Consider the following 21784-nt stretch of genomic DNA (forward strand, 5'->3'; position numbering starts at 1 on the left):
AATCTGCTGCAGAGTTTAGCAACAACCCTTATCAAACTCACCTACCTGTGATTTGCTATGCAGGAACATGGATCTACTGAGCCAGATTTGAATATCCCAGCTCTAACGTCTGTCGCCATGAAGTCGTTTGAAAAACTGGTTCTGGCTTATCTGAAGTACATCACTGGACCCTTACTGGACCCCCTGCAGTTTGCTTACCGAGCAAACAGGTCAGTGGATGATGCAATTAACATGGGATTGCACTTCATCCTTCAACATCTGGACAAAACTGGGACTTATGTGATGATCCTGTTTTTGGACTTTAGTTCGGCTTTCAACACTATCATCCCAACAGCCCTCCAGACCAAACTGACCCAGCTCTCTGTTCCTAGCTCTATCTGTCAGTGGATCACAGGCTTTCTGACAGATAGATAACAGTTAGTGAGACTGGGGAAATTCATGTCAAACAGCTGCTCCAGCAACACTGGTGCCCCTCAGGGATGTGTTCTCTCCCCACTGCTCTTCTTGCTGTACACCAACAACTGCACCTCTAAAGACCCCTCTGTCAAGCTCCTGAAGTTTGCAGACGACACTACAGTCATCGGCCTCATCCAGGACGGTGATGAGTCTGCTTACAGAGGTTGAGCAGCTGGCTGTCTGGTGCAGTCTTAACAACCTGGAGCTGAACACGCTCAAAACAGTGGAGATGACTGTGGACTTTAGGATTCGGACTGCTGAAAGTATTATTGGTACTCCCCTGACCACCCTTCAAGAACTGTACACATCCAGAGTGAGGAACAGGGCTCAGAAAATCACCCTGGATCCCTCACATCCAAGTTGCCCCATCTTTGAACTTTTGCCATCTGGCCGGCTATTTTACTGTTTTCTAAATAGTAAAAATGGGCATGAACAAAAAAACGTTTTCTGTAGACTCAGTGTGTAATTCAGTCTCCCATGGAAAGATGGCGCTGTTGTATCACAGTTTGGCCTGTAGGCTCAAACCAAAACGCTTTTGTAAAGTTGCAGACGATTTCATTCAGGTATTCAGCATTATAAAGCATTTTGCTTTTGTGTGGAGGTCGTCAAGCAGCTGCACGTGTGGAAGATTCCACGTGTATTTGAAATAGGTCAGCCTCTGAATGTTTCGGTTAGATTTACAAAGCATCTGAGCATTTGTAGGCCAGTATGTATATGGACACATACAGCTGGTTTAATGCATTTGCAATAATGTCAACTCAGGAGTCCTAATGTTCCTGTTTCTGTACATTGCATTGGTGCAGGAGTGCACATGTTTGTCTGGCTAAATGAGACACTGGACCATGAGAGCCTCAGCTGCCTGTGTTGTGTTCACATGAGACTTAATAATGTCAGTAAGCCTGGAGCCTGCAGACCCAATCCCTCAGGTACTGTTCAGAGCGCTAAGATAGAGGCATTCATTCATGTAGCCATTCATTCAGTGTACTTGTTTCCATACAGGTGTGTAGTATATTTTCATCTGCTTTATATATGTGCTTATGTTTTTCTTTAAAAAAAAACCATTTGGATGCATCTTAATTAATCATTTTAATTGAATATGTCATGTACAATTTTGTATTGTATTTTGTTTATATTTAAGTATAAGGGGATCTAAAGGTTAATATAATGAAAAACAAAGCCAGTCAAATATGTCCACACTTGCATTTGTAGCCTACTGTATATTTTCATCAGACATAGGGTTTTAGGTGCAAGTCTCGTATTAACTCCTATTTTCATCTGGCCTAATGACTTAATTTACTATGCCATCACGGGACTCTGAACTCTCACATATGCATTTATTTTCTGGAAGTGGTATAATGTGGTTGAAGAAGTTCAGGTAAGAAAACGTGGGAGAAGTTATTATAAGTAACATCGTCATTATATTAACTCCAATGTTTAAAAGTTTGGGGCATTAACTACTTTAATTTATTTTTTAATTAATAAATAAGTATTAATTTTAAATTATTATTATTTAATTTTTAATTATTTTTTAATTAATACATTATTAACTTAAGTAAATAATTGATAATTTAATTCAGCATGTATACATTAAATGAATCAAAAGTGACATTTATAATGTTACAAAACAACTCTATTTTAAATAAATGCAGTTTCTATTCATTACAGAATTGTGAAAAGTATCCTGGATTGCACAAATAAATAAATTAATAAAAAAAAATTACATATATATATATATATAAAAAAATAGTTTAATTAATTAACTTTTATATATAATATATATATACTTTTTTATCAAATAAATGCAGTCTTGGTGAGCATAGGAGACTTCTTTCAATGTCTTGAAATGTCACTTTTTATGATCTTAGATTTTTGGATCTGCTTTGCTGCTCTGACGGAAACCTAAAAGAGAAAATTTACTTTAAACGTTCTACTTTAATTAAAGTAATTGAGAAACTAATGTCAGACACCCACTGAAATGTTCACATCTTATTTGGTCACCTTTTCGTTTTCAGAAACCGTGAAAAGAATGGAAATGTGGCTATTTAGTGAAGTCTGTTTGAAATAAACTTGAGAGATTTGTTCCGAACTCCTAATTTTGAAACTCTACATGCGTCGCACCTGTTCATTTAATTGTAAGAAATCAATCTCTTGTTGCAAAATTGAGTTAGCTCCCCTTCACTGCACACTCAGTCAGGTTAACATGATTAACTGCTAATGAGGGGTTATTTCTGTCACTGCTGCGTCAAAGGCTGCGTAAAGTGTGTGTGTGTGTGTGTGTGAGAGAGAGAGCGAGAGAGAGAGAGAGTAATTAAGAGCCATTTGCTTATCGTCTTGGAAAAAGAATCCCTTCATTATCACCTTTAATATTAATTAGTTTTTGTCCCTTCTATAAGATTACGCACTACTCATGATAAAATAGTTTTATGCAATCTCATATTTTTTGGATGGATTCTGCCTCATGTTGTTTTGATTCAGGGTTCGTATTGGTTCCACTATTTTTTATTAATTTTTTTTTTTTAATTATCTTCTTTTGAGATGGCTTAAGGAAACATAAAGAGTAAATATGAGACAAAATAATGTTCCCTGTGTATGGAATGTTTGCATTGCACAAGTCTACCATGTGATGGAACCAAAGTATCAGTAACCAGGAGACCATGCTATTCTTAACCATACTGTTAAGGCTTCAAATGAATACACTTGACGTGTCATAAGGCTTCGAGCAGTTTCAGAAGGGCTTTGACTACAAAATGATAAACTAAGCTCTTGACATGAAAATGTACCATCCTTGTGTTTGACTATCATACTGTCACAAAAAAGAAAGAAAGAAAAAAATCAAAATAGGCAAAGTAAGTTTTGAATCTTCCGTCTGATGATTTGCAAGAAAAAAATATAAATCATTTTTTAGTATAATACAGTATATATGTTATACTTTTATATCTTAATATTTGACAAATAGATAAACTAAATGCTATTTATAATAATTATTACATTGCAATTGTACCATGTTGCCAGAAGTTTGTTGTACAGATTAGGCTCTTGTGATAAACTTGACAATGTATAATTTTGTGTAATTAACATATATCATGATTAGATGTATATGAGTGTTTGATTGTAGTTCAAAGAAGAAATATTTGTCCTAACTAAATAAAAAAATTAAAATAAAAATTGGGAAAGTGTGTTCACTTCTGTATTTGTTTGTGAAATAAAGTGACCACAAATTAAGAATGAATTCCCTCAGTTTAATTAAATAGTGCCAAAGGAATGGATAAGTGTCTTTTTAAAGTTTATTTTTATTTTTTGAAAAATACACAAAAAATACTACTTTCAAAATTTACATTAAATATATTTTTTCCAAACCATGTTCTACCCATAACTGTGAGGAAATCAAAGTATATATAAAAAAATAAATAAGTTGTGTTCCAAATTTGAGGTTGATCATAGATACAGAAAACATTTAATGTAATTTGCTGATACTTTGTAATTAACTGTGAAATTTATTAGCAATTTCTGTGTGTAATAGTAACTAAAGTGTTCACCGTACCATAGTGAATGTGTAGTAAAAACTACCGCTGGATAAAACAAGTTCTATCTTATATATACACTCAAACCCCAAATTTTTCAGAAACCAGATATAAAATAAATGGTTCCTTTGAAGCAGAAAGGCTTTTTCTCTTTAAAGCAATCAAAATTTCTCTGGTGTAATATTTGCTTTTTTGTATCATAGCTTTGATGAACTGCTTCAAATCAAATAATGTACCGCTGTTGGATTTTTGTGTGGCACAGCGAGCGTCCCGAGCAATAAAACAGCGCGAGCCTTTCTCGAAACATGTCAACCGGGCTCCCATAACCCTCAGCCCCGCACCTGTGTTGATGTGGCTTCATTTCTCTGATGATGTGTGGCAATAATCAGAGGAGATCCTGAACACAGATATGTTCTCTCTTGGCTATTGAGCCATCCACCGCTTCCAGCCATGCACCTGTACCCCTCCTCGCTCCTGCAGCAGCGAGCCGTCTTTTGCTCGGCATTTCTCATTAAAAACTTGCTCAGCTTGACACCGTGGTTTCCTAAGTGAGGCTTTCACAAAGAATCTGTCAGTACGAAGACCCGCTCCAGTTAGACTTGATCTCCGGCGCTCTTAAAGACAGAGCAATAAAGTCACGGCCCTCGGATATCAGCATTTATTCCACACATTTGTGTCTAACTGGACATAAGGTGGATAAGGTCAGACTGACTTTGGAAAGACAGCACGTGCCAGCAGGATCTGGACCGGATTGCGCTAACATGACCTCGATGTTCAAAACCACATTGAATTTATTACATTTTTGGGACTTGATTTTCTAACAGCCTATTTTGGGGCGGCGTGACATACTGCTCTGAGCCATAAGTAGAGTCTATCCTCTTTAGCATAGGATTTAATGATGCTTGAATGTGCACTCTCTTACATGTGTGGCCCCTGCCACCAGAAAAGTTTTTGAGAGGCAAGTTAACAGACCGTGAAAAGGCGTCACAGATGGCAACATCCTAGGTGGTAATTATCCAGCACCTCCTCTAGAAAAAAGGCAAGAAAGTAGAAAGTAAAAACACAAGATGGTTGTTGCCATCAGGTCAGACTCTGACACCTCTTGCAAGTCAAATCAAATCAAGGGGGTCCTGTGGGGACAGAGGCGGGACTGATGTCACAGGTCAAATCGTCCAATAAGAGGATGATTTCTAGCTTCACTGCTTTGCATGCTTGAGAGGAATCGGCATTCGATAGCGAGTTTTGAGGGTTTTTCCCCCTTAGTTTTTTTTATTCGATGAGCAGATAATTTGCCTTGTAAGCGCCTCAGTAAGGGTGAGCCGACCATAATAGGAGCATTTATGCAACATTAAAGCTGTCGTGAAGAGCTTAAATGTTTATTTTGGTGCAGATCTATTAAAATTAGAGGTGACTGTTCATTTGAATACTGCTTTTTGGGTGGGGGGGATTCGATGCATTACAAGGAGATGGCTGTTCCAATGTAAGAGCGCCCATGCAAAAATATGTTAATGCTGCCTATATTAGAATCTTTGTCTGGTTGTCATTCTCGCATGGGGCACATCAAAGCCATATGACCTGATTTTGCACCTGCTGTTTAATTAAATTTACAAGACAGACACACTCTCCACTCCTGGTGATATACAAATCAGTTTTTATTACCCCAGCCCTGTAATTTACAAGGCAATTGACTGCTGTGTGGAGATGGTGCCTGCCAAAGTGGTCTCTCAGAAAAGATATAGAAACTCTCAACACTGCTTCAGTTCTGCTTCTTATGAGAAAGTTTGAGCGGCGTAGATAATGCACTGTATGGATATATCTGCCTTGATGAAGAGGGATTTTTCTATATCTAGAGATATAGACTTTTTCATGTAATGATGCAATATTATTGGCAAAAAAAAAAAACGTATGGTATAGTTTTATAATAGCTGAACTGATTCTGCCAGTTGAACGTTTTTTTGTTTTTATTTTTTTTTATTTTAGTATCTTAGGGGTACGAGTGTATTCATTCAGCATGGCATATCTTCAGATAACATACCTTGGAATGTCGCGACTGACCAATCAGAATCAAGTATTCCAGAGAGCCATTTAATAATATACATTCATACATTGACTTGCATACTTGTCCTATTATGAGCATGTTTTTTATTTCTGATTTAAAACTAATTTTTATATTTTTGAGGATTAAAGTCAAAATATCATAGTATAACTTAAAGCCCCATTACAAGAATGAAATTCCTAAAAAGAAAACCTTACTAAATAGTTTAGCATGATGTTTTACTATTTTTTATTTTTTTTGTAGAAAATGAATAAATAAAAAGCTATCTGCCAAATCATAAACCACATGGTGCGACCAACATGCAGATAAAAAAAGGAAATTATGTCATAGTGAGGACCATCAAGAATGTGTGTAAAGATTAAAAAGTTTTCTTTTTTTTTTTCTTTTTCTTTTAAAAGGCATGATTCAGGATGAACAAATGAATTTCTTTGCGACTCCCCCAAAACTATATTATGATAATATTTTGATTGATATTGTATAAAAGTACCAAGAGTCATTACTTCGTGAAATTAACGGTGTATTTATTTCAGGTTTGTAAAAAAAAAAAAAAAAAAAGGACAATGCTAAATTGTTTAGCATATAAATTCTGCTTTGTATCTTTTCAAAGGGCTCAGAGCATAATAATACATTTATCAGATTTATCCTCTACTTATCATTCTGAGCAAACAGGCAATACATCTCTCAGTAAGTCAGTAAATCCGTGTTATATCTGATTTGAAATTGCAGGGGTATTTCAATAGAAGACATTTCAGCCATCTAAATCCTTTAATTCTGTAGTAACATGTTAAATTCCATAAAGCCAGACAGGCTCAGAGCATATCTCCAATATCTGTGCGCTCGGTGCTGATTTGCTATTGCATGTGATTCAGACATGCCCCCGGTCGCTGTGGAGTACGCTTCTCAGGCAATCTATAATAGATGATGAAATTTGGCAAGCGGTCGAGCCTTATGGTCCATTCTTCCTCCCGCAGCTGCTTGTTTTCCCACAACTCATCTGTGCTGACCAAGTTGTGTGCCGGAGTACGTGTCTGGGTCCGTATGTCACCAGCTCTGCCTACGAGCGCTCCTCCTGCAACTTTCCATTATTCAACACGTCAGAGGAGAAGAAAGACAGACGTTTAGAGGGTTCCCTCTTTCAGCACACTTGCATGGAGAACAGAAAGTTCTAAAACACACGGACTACAGACGAAAAGAAGCTGAATGGTGCAACATATCTAGGCATTGGAGACTTTGACTGCATCCAAATTCACAAACAACTTCACTTTTGTGACATGCTATTTGTATTTACATGCAAGTCTGAGCATGTTGAATTCATTATTTCAAATTTCATAATTTGATTGATCCACTTCTCTTTGGTGTCACAGTTGGGGTTATGGGCCTATTTTAACCTATTTAGCATGCTTTCTTTTGAAAATCCACTATGAATAATTCACCATCCTGTGACCTTTAGCATCATTTTTGAGATTCTGTGATTTGAAATGCACTATCTCACATACATTTAAATGTTGAGTGTTTTGGTAAAGTGTTGATAAAAATATGAAAGAAAGAAAAAATGTGGAATAAAATGAATTATTTCTATTAGATGAAAAAAATTAAACTCAATGAAAAATAGAAATCTTGGCAACTAACTGAAATAGTAGAAGTAGATGCACTAAAATTTCTCAGTGTGAGTAAATAAAAACTAAAACTGAAATAAAAATAAATTCAACCTAAATAGTAAAATAAAAAGAAAACTATATAGAAATGCTGAAAAACAAAATAAAATAATAAACAATATATGTGTATATAATCGATAATGTTTTTTTTTCTTTTCTAGGCTTGATTGTGTTTATGGGGTGCAGTCTAACATGTGTTCATGCTTCGTGTTTTAAAAAAACACATTATTTTTCAGATAATTTACCTTTACTCCACACCAATCTGTCCCTTCTCTGACAAACGCCTTGATTATTTCCTGTTATAATTAAGCCCCTCCCTCAGAAATACAGGATGGGCTGAGATTGGTCAGCTGGCCCAGTGCGTTATGATTTGCTAAACCGCCTCGAGCGTGTCTGAACTTCCCGCCCCTCTCAAGCTCAGAATGTGCTCCTGTTGTATTTTAAACAATGACGTCCTTTATATTACTTAACATTGGTTTTGAAACTTATGAATCCATTGGAATCATAGAAGACAGAATCGCGATTCATATATGAAAAGATTTTTATGTGCATCCCTAGTTTTCTCTTCCTCTTCTCTAAAAGCAGCACAACATGGCCTCGCCCCCTTTTTTGCGTGTTCCCAGGGACAGGGATTATCTGGGTTTGTGACGTAATGGACCCGGGAAGAAGCTTGTTGTAGTCCCTACCAGACTACATATATATATATTCATATTTTTTAATAATACTTTTGATCAGGTCCTGATAAAAACTTGATGGGAAATGTGTCAACACAAGACAACTGTGCTCATCAAATATGTTCAAGAGGTCTTGAATGTCATAAACTGAGACCAATCAAAACTGATGTGAGACTCATTTAAAAGTGCCAAAACAAATGAGGTATTGCTCATTTCTCAGTCTCTCTCTCTCTCTCACCCAGGAGGTGTTGGCTGATTGATGGCCTGGGTTGAGCCAGTATGGTAAGGTGGCTCTGAGATGCTGATCAGCAGCTGTTTTCTCAGAGTGAGAGAAAGGGAGAAGTTTTCCGCTTGCCCTTCAGGCAGACAAGGTGTCTCTAACTCCTCACTGTGTCATCCCCCAATCATGGCATCACGTTCCCAAACAGGTCCACTTCATTGATGCGCTTCCTCAGGGATGGGTTCAGACTAACGCACGGACAGTACACCGAGCAGAAAAAACACCCCAAAAATGTCGCCCAGAGCCTGGGTGTAGGACAGAACGAGAGTTTTTGCTGAATAGAAATGAGAGATGTAGTCAGAGAAAGCCAGAGAGGCACACAGGAGAGCTCCATTTGTTAAGGTGCAGGTGCAAAATTTGAGTGAATGCCAAGGTGCGCTCCCCTTTTTGGTTCCATATTAACACTGTCAGCTTTTTTGGTCATATCTAAATCTTTTTTGACAATGCTGCCTGCTTTCAGTGCCTGCTCTGATTTGCTCATTTGCTGTGTCGTAAAAAGTTCACATTTGTCTAGAAACTAGAAAATTAGCCAGTCATTATGGAAGTCAACTCTGAAAGCTTTTAGGAAGTCATGGTTGGTGCTTGTGCTCAACCATATATTAGTGCATCAGAAAGTGCATTAAACTGACTTTAAAAGTTCAACTTCAGTTGGACTGAAGCAGTAATTTATGCTATTTTGCTTTAGTCCAAATGAAATTGTACCAGTTTGGGCTGCATTTCCGAGAAGCATCATAAACCTAAATAGTTTGTAGAGACCATCGGTGCCAATGCTTGTACGATCTACTTAGGCGTACAATGCTTTTGGCAAATGCAGCCCAGATAAAGACTAAACAGACTGCGATTGTGTCATCTATAAAACTTTGGAAGAACAAAACTCAAAAACTGCCTTTGCAAGAAGTTTAGTAGTTCAGTTTTTTTTTTTGTGCATCTATCTATCTAATATAATGCGAGAACACAACAGAAGTTAAACGAGAGTCTCCAAAAAGTCTAATTGCTTTGGACTTTTGCAATTTTGATGATGACAGTTGGTATGGGAGGCGTATGGGCCACAGTCAAAATTGAATAAAACACAAGGCGGGAGTTGGATGACAGCTTTAAACAGGGCAAGGCCACGAGTCTTCTTTTCTGTCTTCAGGAACAAATACAGTCCTGCACCAAACATTGGCAGCCGCAGACCACAGCTTGGAGGCAATGGGAGAAAAATAACTTCTGTCAAATGCAAGAACAAAGGAGAAAACACTCATGCCTGCACTTTACTCCTCATTATTTTGTGATTTCATAATCAAGACAATGGGACTGATCTGCAAAACCGTGGACAGCTGGTCCGTTTCCACCACAGAGCCTGTTGGGATTTGTAGTTCTTTCTCAAAGACATGTGCGAATCCCCACCGTCCCTCCCCTAGTTCTCAATAAAGGCCGACTTTTTCAGGAAACAGAAGGGGTACTCTGTTGTGCTGGGCTCTTTATTTCCTTCCTCTGTCGGATAAATAAAACATTGGGCACACTTTGAAGGGCCGGGCAAGGGGAAGTGGGGATTCAAAGGGATTGTTAAGAATCGTTGCATCGTTTCCCTGTTTCGTTTGCGTGGCTCCGCTGTTGCTGTATTGTGGGTCGCAGATTGCGCTGTTTCTTCCATCCCTCAAGTGAGATGTAAAAGCAAGGCACCCATCTGCCATGCAGACTCATGCAGCCCCTGAAAGCTCTGACGTGTGGAAAGATAAGAAGAAAGAAGAGAGGAAAACGAAGGGGAAGATCTCTGCTCTGTAAAGCTATTTTACTCATAGCAATCATACTATGCCCTTCCGATAAGAATAGAAAAAAATAGTCTGATTTTATCAGTCAATGAAAGTATTTTAATATCACCAAGTCTACTTCAGCATGACATGAAGTGGCTTTAACTGTGAAAGGGTATATTTTTTTAAAACTGCAAAAGCAATATAATTAAATATACAGAAGTTTAACAAATAGTTACATTTGTCAAAACCAATAATCACAATAAAACAGTTATGCTAAGCAATGTTGTTTATTAGCAGGTTTTAACAACATTTTTCATTTCAGCAATAAATTATATTATCTTGAAAGCTTGCAGTCCTCATTTGAACCCAAAGTTTAGACACAACTGGTTCCTTGCCGGTGAAGCTGTCTCTAACAGTTGGTATTCAGTTTGGGGTGTGAGGGGGTGGGACTGCTGGGCGGAGAGCAGGTTGGGCGGTACTTCCTGTTCACACCTCCCACTCTGCTGTAAGCGAGCTCAGGAGTGTCAGCACCCCCTTCCCCCACTCACAGCTGTCTGAACGAACACACACACACACACACACACACACACACACACACACACACACACACACACACACACACACACACACACACACACACACACACACACACACACACACACAGGTGCTCAACTCACACCTCAAATATTCAATGACAGACAGAGACTGAAATTCTTGCAATTGCTTTCAACCTGTGCTCAGCACAGATTGCAAGGTGACTACATAATATTTTCATGTAGATGCATGTGTGGAGAGGCTATGTAAGTCAAATATGGGAGGTAATATGAACCTGGAATATGGCAAATGTTTTAAACCTCATGAAATGTATAGTCATTTAAAGTGGTTTTGCAACTATTTGTGCAACTAATATTTTCAACAGACAAAATTAAATTAAAACCACTGAATATAAGCATTATATTCAGTTAAAATTTTCATACAGAATTATGGTTTGCTTATCTTTTAGATTTGAGACCATAAATCGTGCCGCCTGCAGAGTTTATTGTGTAAATGAAAGAATGGACCTTGAAGAACAATCCACCTCTCTTCCAAGATCAGATCTTTCTTCAGACAATGACGACCTACTTTACAGCTAACTATAAAATCTTAAAATTCTGAATGTTGGATGAGAATTTGAAACTCTTTCCCAAAGGGAATTGTCTTTATCCATTCTGAAACTGGGAACATCCCACAAGATCAGATCCATAGACTGAAACATATCTGTGATACAAAGACTGACTTTGACAAGAGGGCAAAAGAAATGGAGGGGAAGAATCTGTCTCGAATTACTAAGAACAGTAAGAAGTGAATATCATTGAGCCAAAAGAGACCTACTGCCGGAAAAAAAAAACACTTACGGCCTCTTCCAACTGGACATGTTTTGTTGTCTGATACAGTAGATGAGCAATAAAAGGAAAAAAAAATAAAGAAAATCAGGAAATCAACAGAAGCATGACACCTCGAGGGACATCTTCCCGAATCCCTATAGGCTTGAACAGAGTGTCCAATATCTGAGACAAAGCGGTCCAGAGATATTTCCCATCAACAAAAAAGAAGTCCTGGATGAGCCAACTGTAGTATTATAAAATATGCTCAAACAAATACTTTAATTCAGGCAACATTAATAAACTGCAGCACTACTCATTACACTGGGAAAAGAAAAGAAGTTAAAATGACAACAACAAAAAGACCTTTCTATTTGTCAGATTAAAAGACTCACTCAAAGTTATTGGAGTCTGCATCTTATTCAGTATTCTTAGATACCTTATTCTGTGATAATGAAGATTATTATTATTATTATTATTATTATTATTTTTTTTTTTTTGGATGTATGTCCAATAAAGGACTCATTTAACTTGTGACACAAAAATGATGGAAGGATTGTGTGTATTAGATGGGCAAACAGAACACCAACACAATGTCATAATTATCGTATTCAAGATTTTCTTTGAGTTGGGGGCATGCCAATTAAAAAATCATTTCAGAAGCCAGTTGGCATGGACCTTAATTAAGTTTGAATTGTGAAAGTTAACTAGAAAGTAGTCTGTACTCATTTTTGGGTACTGTTGATGAAGAAAAACTATAAAACTTGCCATAAAATTCTCATTTAGCATATTTATGAGCAGGGGCGATTCTAGGGTTTTCATTTAAGGGGGTATAATATATATATATATATATATATATATATATATATATATATATATACATACAGTTTATATACCAAAAAGTGCATTATTCCACTGTATATTGCATAGATGGATATAACATAATTGAATAAGCCAAATACAAGTCTTCATGATCTCAAACACACTTGATTACTGTACACACACAAACTTTTTACCGCTTGCATTTCTACTACAACCCTTTTCCTTAGCTCAAGTATGCAAAACCGTTTTGCCACATGCACTGGAAAATGTATTAGGCCTACATTGAAGGTTAAATTTTCAAATAAAAATGGCAACAATCATTTTATAAAGCATGCGATCATATGTGCTTCATTTTCACTGGAGGAAACAGCTATGATGTGATGAGGGGTGAACGCATCGAAAACTTAGGCTAAAGTAGATGAGGAACGGATTTATATTTTGAAAACAGAATGATCAACATAGAATTTCTGAAGGATCATGTGACACTGGAGACTGGAGTCATGACTGCTGAAAGTGTATTCCTTCAGCTACAGGAATAAATTACTTTTTAAAATTATATTAAAATAGAAAACAGTTATTTTAAATAGTTTTTTAATTCAATTTTAAATAATATTTTAGTTAATTTGTTAATATAATTTATCATACTGTATGCATCTGCACTTTCATTCATAGTCAGCAGTTCAGCTCTTTAAAGACCCTTTAAACACTTAAAAATATTACTATTTAAGACTGTTTAGCCACAACATAGGTTTAAGTAGATATGTTTCAGTGCTGTTAGGATTAAGAACTTATAAAGGTCTTTTAACCTTATATCCATCAACAGTGCTTTGAAAAAAAAAAAATTATATATATATATATATATATATATATATATATATATATATATATATATAGTTCAGAAAGACAATGAAAAGTTCTCTGGTGAAATAATACTTACTGCTCATAGAGAAGAAAGAAAATGGAGGTTTTGTGAATATTACACTGCCTATCTGAGCTCAGCAGGGTTCCAGTCTGGGCCTGTGGGGAGCGAAAAAGAAACCTTGTAGTTATTGAAAAGTAATAATAAAAAGAAAAAACTGTGTGGCTCGGAGCCGGTTTCTTTTATATGGGCATACAGGGAGGGCCAGGCCTCACTGTGAAGATTAATGTCATTTTCAGCACGCACACAGGCCTGCAGTGAAAGTGTTGCATCTCCTCTTTTCACTGCTTACACACAGACACACACACAGACAGACACACACACACACACACAACTTTCTCTTTCAGGAACAATTAGCTTTATTCTGGGACTGAGCTTCTGAAATGTTACTCAGTGAGGTGAACTGGTTATTATATCACAAAGACTGCAGCTGAGTCAATTATTCTATGTGAATAGAAGAATAGACAAAGAAAGAGAGAATAAAGGTAGAAATAGAGAAAATATTTTGATCAATATTTTTATTATTGATCAAAGTACTTTTAGAGGGATCTGTGTTGCCCAGGTTTTGAAATAGAGAGCTGGAGATTTGTTTTAACAACATATTTTATCTTGCAGTGTTGCATTGGAGCTACAGTAAGTCAAACTTAACCCAAAAGAAAGCAGTAAAACAGTATCTGCCATGACAATAGCAGCAGCATAGCTTTGTGAAGGGATCCCAGCACATGAAGGGAAGATACCAGCCTCTTTTAGATTACATGGAGGGATGGATTGTAAAACATTGCCGTAAAGTCTAGTCCACTAAACCTCTAAGAACTGCATGCTTAGGAAGAGACCATATGATCAACTACACCTAAAACAAGGTTTTTTATGCGTCATTTGGTGAATATGAAATTAATTACTGGTAATTTTGATGGTTGTATAGACTACACTTGTGGAATTGATTAGAATCTTCTTCTTTTTTTCATAGACATAACATTGTAATAATAATTAACAATATTACAGTTTTTTTGCTGTATTTTTGATCAGTTAAATGCAGCCTTGGTGAGCATAAGAGACTTCTTTCAGAAACTACCCAAACGATATTACCTCCTCTTTGAACGTTAGTATATTACTTGTACTGTACCTGTTATAGATATCTTTTATCTCCTAATTCTGTCAAATAATTTCTAATGATTATCTGCGACTCTTTAGAATTTGTGAGGGAAACAATGGTTTATGACAGCTAACTTGGAGGTTATATCTCAGGAACAATAATAATGATATCATTAGAAAACCGAGTCTTTACATTAAACTTTAAAACATAAAAACTGTGTTTCTGTGTCCAAGCTCAGAATGATGAAGCAGGTCACATATCCTTTCTACTAAACACTTTAAATAGTACACTTTTAAAAATTCAGTTACGAAATTTGATGTTGAAATTTGAATCCAGATGTTAGTTCCTCATCAGAAGTACTATATCTAGTAATGGGCGAAACAAAGCTTTTCGAGATTTCTAATCCGTTCGAATCTCGGGCCGGCAATACCACGACTGAGGTGCCCTTGAGTAAGGCACCGAACCCCCAACTGCTCCCCGGGTGCTGCAGCATAAATGGCTGCCCACTGCTCCGGGTGTGTGTTCACAGTGTGTGTGTTCACTGCTGTGTGTGTGCACTTTGGATGGGTTAAATGCAGAGCACGAATTCTGAGTATGGGTCACCATTATTACCCTGTATGTCACTTCACTTCACTAAATGCAATTAACAAATAATCTATTACTGTTAAATTGGCAGGTTAAATAATATGTTATTTCATTCAATTGTATGGCTTGTTTTGTTTATTTTATGGATGGCTTGGTTATTCAGACCAAATAACTACAGCCCTTACTTTTTATTATAAATTTTAAAACAGTGTTTTTCAAAAGTGCCAATCATTACCGATTACAATGGCTCAGCTATTTTATTTATTAATTTTTTTTGGGCATTGTGATAAATCTGCCTGACTGCCAGAAATGCACAACAGCCAGCAAAGATCGGATCTCGTGATTTGTTTGAATGTGATACGCACCTGACCGTCAGTGAAAGGATTGCCGGGCGTCCAAAGCTGAGACTATCTAAACCGAATGCTTAATAAGCTGGGAGTGGCTTATTGCACACTTTTCTGTTCCAGACAGAAGAGCCAGATGGAGCTCTGTACACACTGTACAAATGCTACACCCTTTGGGACTACTGCCCAAACACATACACCTTTTTTGGGCAGGTGCTGGAGGAGATGTTTGCCCCCGTACTCTCTCCTGCCGGGGGTTTCTACACCCCCTCCACATGAGGAGCTGGACACAATGCCAGCGCGGCCCACCTGGGAGAAGTCAACCCTGTGGCACCTGATGGGGCAACGTCAGTGTCACACCAGGCCCGAGGCGCTCACCCCTGACGAGAACACAATGGCATGCAGCCTGCCGGCAGACACGGGCAGGTACAGATAATATTGTTAATCGTGCAGAATGGCAAACAGGCCTCTCAGGACAAAGAGGGATGGCGGCGCAGTGATTGGAGAATATCCCCTCTTCTATTTTTTCCTCCTTTCTCGCCGTTTAAGCACAGAAAATTTCATTTTGCTATTTTCCACCTCACAGCGTCTATCAGCCAAGGTGTTTGGTTCTGATATACTGGAATTGAGAGTTTCGCCTTTTACAGCAGGGAATGAATCACAGAAAAATACGCACCCCCCCTCCCCCTCACCGATTCTCACCCCCCTCTCATTTTTAATCTAACTCAGGCAACAATGAGTGCACATTGCTCCAAAATCTCGACATTGTTTCACTTCTGTTTCCATTCGTCTGGATACTCGCAGATATTCTACAGGAGTGCTTTGTAAAATGAGATAAGCACATTTCTTTCCCCTACAAGCATGTTTAATTTCTCATATATTTTAAAGAGGCTAAATGGCCCCATCTCGGTTTGCAGAGCATCATCTACTTATGTTTCATATTTTGTGATGCATCCCATTAACATTGCATTAAAAAAAAGAAAAGAAAGCTTCTTTTTCTAATCGTTTTATGCACATAATAAATAGATGTCCGTATCCTCAGCAGTGATTCACAAAGCAATGTGGGGGAAAAAAAACCCAAAGGGATTATGGGTTAGATCAACTTCTGTAAACTGTGTTAAAATGGTTTTCCAGAAAGACATAAATTAGATGCTTACCTTAACAACTTCAAGCAGAGAAGCTGCTTTCATAAGACTACAAATAATCAAGGTCATGATAAGGTAAATGTGGAGTCAAATTATTATTACTTGCACACAAATAAGAAGGGCATTTTTGGAGATCTCTCTAAGCTTAATTGGAAGAAGTTGAGTTCATAAATGGGATTTGATGAAAAGAGTCACAGAAGAGGCGTTTAAATGTTAATGGGTTAATGGTAAAAAATAAAAAAAATAAAATTGTACCTTTGATAGGCTATGTGTCTTGTTGGCTTTGGTATCAAAGCTCATTTCCACCTCAAAGTAAACATTATAAAATAAAGTTTAAAATATGAAATAAAGTTGAATTTTTCAAGGATGTAATGCAGACAATAACTGCAATTAGAGAAATTCTCATTAAACTAAATAATAAATGTCATGATAAGGTGACTTTTGCAGATGTAGAATGATTTTATTTATTTATTTTTGCTTGTGCAAAAAGCATATCTTTTAAGATCCCTGCGCACAAAAGTAAAAAAAAATATATATATATATATATATATTTTAAATACAGTAGTTTTTGTTGCAAGTGTCACAGCAGGGATGTTAATGTTTTTGTGACTGTTGGTATTGAAGCCCATGTCCACCTCAGGGTAAAAAATTATTAATTTGTTGTGAAATAATATTTTAAATAAGAAATAAAGTCACACTGGAAGAGTCACAGTTATGAGCAACAAAGTCACATCTGCACAATTTATTTACAGTGTGAGATATGATATTGCCTTTTTGAGATATAATATTGCAACAGTTTTTTCTTTCAATTTAAAAAACTTTGTCGCAATTAGGATTTTCTTGCAACTTTTTATTTTACAATGTGACTTTATGTATCACATTATGGCTTTGTGTCTTAGATTTGTGACTGTCGCAACTGAAAGAACTTTGTCAGTCGCAAATGTGAGATATAAAGTAATATTGTGAGATATAAATATTACTCATATTACATATATTATTCGCACTCCAGGGCATAAAATTGCAATTGTGAACAAATCACAAATGTGAGATGTAAAGTTGTGATTATTTATATATATATAAAAAAAAAAACAATGTCTCAGTTTTGAGATATAAAGTCGTAATTACAAGAAACAAAATCACATTGTGGGATACAAAATCACAGTTTAGAGATACAAAATCACAAATCTTATTAAATAAAGTTACAATTATGAGATACAATGTCATGGTTAACAAGGAAGCAAAGTCATGTAAAATTGTGAATGTGATTAAATAAAGTCACGATCATATTGCAAGATTTAGTCACATTGCCAGATATAAGGTCATAACTGGGTTTAAATTGGATTAGTTATAAAGTTGCAATTATGAGAAACAAAAGGGCAGTTATGATAAATAAAGTTGCAATTACGTTCTATACCTTCTATACCTTATTCATATGCACATTATTCATACATAAGAAGCTACTGAGATAATGCTAATTAATTTTTGCCTAATTATTTTCTATCCACAAATTAGTCAAGTCAAGTCACCTTTATTTATATAGCGCTTTAAACAAAATACATTGCGTCAAAGCAACTGAACAACATTCATTAGGAAAACAGTGTCTCAATAATGCAAAATGATAGTTAAAGGCAGTTCATCATTGAATTACAGTGATGTCATCTCTGTTCAGTTAAATAGTGTCTGTGCATTTATTTGCAATCAAGTCAATGATATCACTGTAGATGAAGTGACCCCAACTAAGCAAGCCAGAGGCGACAGCGGCAAGGAACCGAAACTCCATCGGTGACAGAATGGAGAAAAAAAACCTTGGGAGAAACCAGGCTCAGTTGGGGGGCAGTTCTCCTCTGACCAGACGAAAGCAGTAGTTCAATTCCAGGCTGCAGCAAAGTCAGATTGTGCAGAAGAATCATCTGTTTCCTGTGGTCTTGTCCTGGTGCTCCTCTGAGACAAGGTCTTTACAGGGGATCTGTATCTGGGGCTCTAGTTGTCCTGGTCTCCGCTGTCTTTCAGGGCAGTAGAGGTCCTTTCTAGGTGCTGATCCACCATCTGGTCTGGATATGTACTGGATCCGGGTGACTGCAGTGACCCTCTGATCTGGATACAGACTGGATCTGGTGGCTATGGTGACCTCGGAATAAAAGAGAAACAGACTAATATTAGCGTAGATGCCATTCTTCTAATGATGTAGCAAGTACATAGGGTGTTATGGGAAGTGTTTCCGGTTCCGGTTTACCTAATTAATGCAGCCTAAAAATCCTTTAACGGATTTGGATATTAAAAGCATATTAGTATGTTATGTGTAAGCCAGGTTAAAGAGATAGGTCTTTAATCTAAATTTAAACTGCAAGAGTGTGTCTGCCTCTCGAACAATGTTAGGTAGGTTATTCCAGAGTTTAGGCGCCAAATAGGAAAAGGATCTGCCACCCGCAGTTGATTTTGTTATTCTAGGTATTATCAAATTGCTTGAGTTTTGAGAACGTAGCGGACATAGAGGATTATAATGTAAAAGGAGCTCATTCAAATACTGAGGTGCTAAACCATTCAGGGCTTTATAAGTAATAAGCAATATTTTAAAATCTATACGATGTTTGATAGGGAACCAGTGCAGTGTTGACAGGACCGGGCTAATATGGTCATACTTCTTGGTTCTAGTAAGAACTCTTGCTGCTGCATTTTGGACTAGCTGTAGTTTGTTTACTAAGCGTGCAGAACAACCACCCAATAAAGCATTACAATAATCTAACCTTGAGGTCATAAATGCATGGATTAACATTTCTGCATTTGACATTGAGAGCATAGGCCATAATTTAGATATATTTTTGAGATGGAAAAATGCAGTTTTACAAATGCCACGATCAGATGATAAGAGCAGATCATTTGTAACTCTAAGGAGAGCAGTCTCAGTACTATGATATGGTCTAAATCCTGACAGGAAATCCTCACATATACCATTTTTCTCTAAGAAGGAATATAATTGTAAGGATACCACCTTTTCTAGTATCTTGGACAGAAAAGGGAGATTCGAGATTGGTCTATAATTAACTAGTTCTTTGGGGTCAAGTTGTGTTTTTTTGATGAGAGGCTTAATAACAGCCAGTTTGAAGGTTTTGGGGACATATCCTAATGACAATGAGGAATTAATAATAGTCAGAAGAGGATCTATGACTTCTGGAAGCACCTCTTTTAGGAGCTTAGATGGTATAGGGTCTAACATACATGTTGTTGGTTTAGATGATTTAACAAGTTTATACAATTCTTCCTCTCCTATAGTAGAGAATGAGTGGAACTGTTCCTCAGGGGGTCTATAGTGCACTGTCTGATGCGATACTGTAGCTGACGGCTGAATGGTTGCAATTTTATCTCTAATAGTATCGATTTTAGAAGTAAAGTAGTTCATAAAGTCATTACTGCTGTGGTGTTGAGAAATGTCAACACTTGTCGAAGCTTTATTTTTCGTTAATTTAGCCACTGTATTGAATAAATACCTGGGGCTATGTTTGTTTTCTTCTAAAAGAGAAGAAAAGTAATCGGATCTAGCAGTTTTTAATGCTTTTCTGTAGGATAGGTTACTTTCCCGCCAAGCAATACGAAATACCTCTAGTTTTGTTTTCCTCCAGCTGCGCTCCATTTTTTGGGCTGCTCTCTTTAGGGTGCGAGTATGCTCATTATACCATGGTGTCAAACTGTTTTCCTTAACCTTCCTTAAGCATAAAGGAGCAAATGCATTTAAAGTGCTAGAAAAGAGAGAGTCCATAGTTTCTGTTACATCATCAAGTTGTTCTGAGGGTTTGGATATGCTAAGGAATTTGGATACATCAGGAAGATAACTAAAAAAGCAGTCTTTTGTGGTAGAAGTGATGGTTCTTCCATACTTGTAACAAGAAGTAGAATTTACAATTTTGGCTATATGAAATTACAGCAATATGATCTTCCATTTAATTTATATTGTATCCTCTAAAACACTGAATGCTTTTTTCATACTGACTGAAGCTTAATTTTATCAACATCCTTCACTAATTCCTTTAAAAGGGGACCCCTGCAGCTCTTGGAAACCCAAACTGAGGTCGGCTCTTTTGGGCCTTATTCTGTCAGAGCTGGACGGTATGGAGCTAGGTTCCTGCTGCTGGCAGACACATGGGCCGCAGATTGAGTGACAGCAGCAGCAGTCCTGGTACATCTGGGGTGTGATTGGAGCAGGGAGCTGAGCAGAGGATGTGTCACAAGACGGCACTGCATCACAGAGCCCCACTCTTTTACACCTGACAGCATCCATATTCATGCGCCTGGACTCCATCTTTTGCCAGACGTGGCAAGTGTAGCCTGCACTCCTCAATCAGAGATAAAGGCATGCTCACTAAAAGGCTGGAATCCATTCTGCAGATGGCTGTGTTGCTGTGATATTTTAGGTGTGAAGAAGAGAAAGGTTTTCTTTTCATGACAGACTCAGAGTTTTAAAGATATTTTCCTCCCACTGAGTTATGAATAGATGATTGAACTGCAAAGATCTTGCGTTTTAAACCTGCTGTGTGTATTTTTTTCTGATGTTAAAATTCTTTCTCCTGTTTCAGCTTAAGGCCCAGGTGTACTTTTTCTGTGGATTGCTCTGTCTCGCACACAATTATATTTGCACAGCTTTTAAAGTATACTAAACCGGATGAGTGAGTTCGACACATATGTAGTACCACATAGTGGACTGGTTCTGTTTCTAAATTCCCCTTGTGCTTGCACAGAGATACATGGACAGTCCTGATTATGTAAATTAAGTCATGTGGGCAGTACGCAGACACCAAAGAATATTTCGGACTTTAATGTAAGAAAGCTACTGTATTAAGTTATACACTGTGATGCTATCAACATTGCTCACTGTTTCATTGAGTGGTCAATATTGGATTAATATTGCTCTTGCGCTGTGTGACGAGTGGGGCGGGGCTGAGAGACGTGGGAACAGGAGAGAGGCCGGTGGAGTGATTGGGAAATGAGCGACATTTGTGCGCAACAGTCGTCCGCGAGGGGCTGTTGCGCTGTTTTGTGTTTATTTTGAGTATTATTTTTCAAACCTTTTTCAATTTGATGGGGGCAAAAGCTTCTAATGTATTAGAGAAAATAGTGCCCATGTTGTCTGTCATTTCGTCTAATT

The sequence above is a fragment of the Carassius carassius genome, chromosome 31, assembly GCF_963082965.1.
Source record: "Carassius carassius chromosome 31, fCarCar2.1, whole genome shotgun sequence".
NCBI lineage: Eukaryota > Metazoa > Chordata > Actinopteri > Cypriniformes > Cyprinidae > Carassius > Carassius carassius.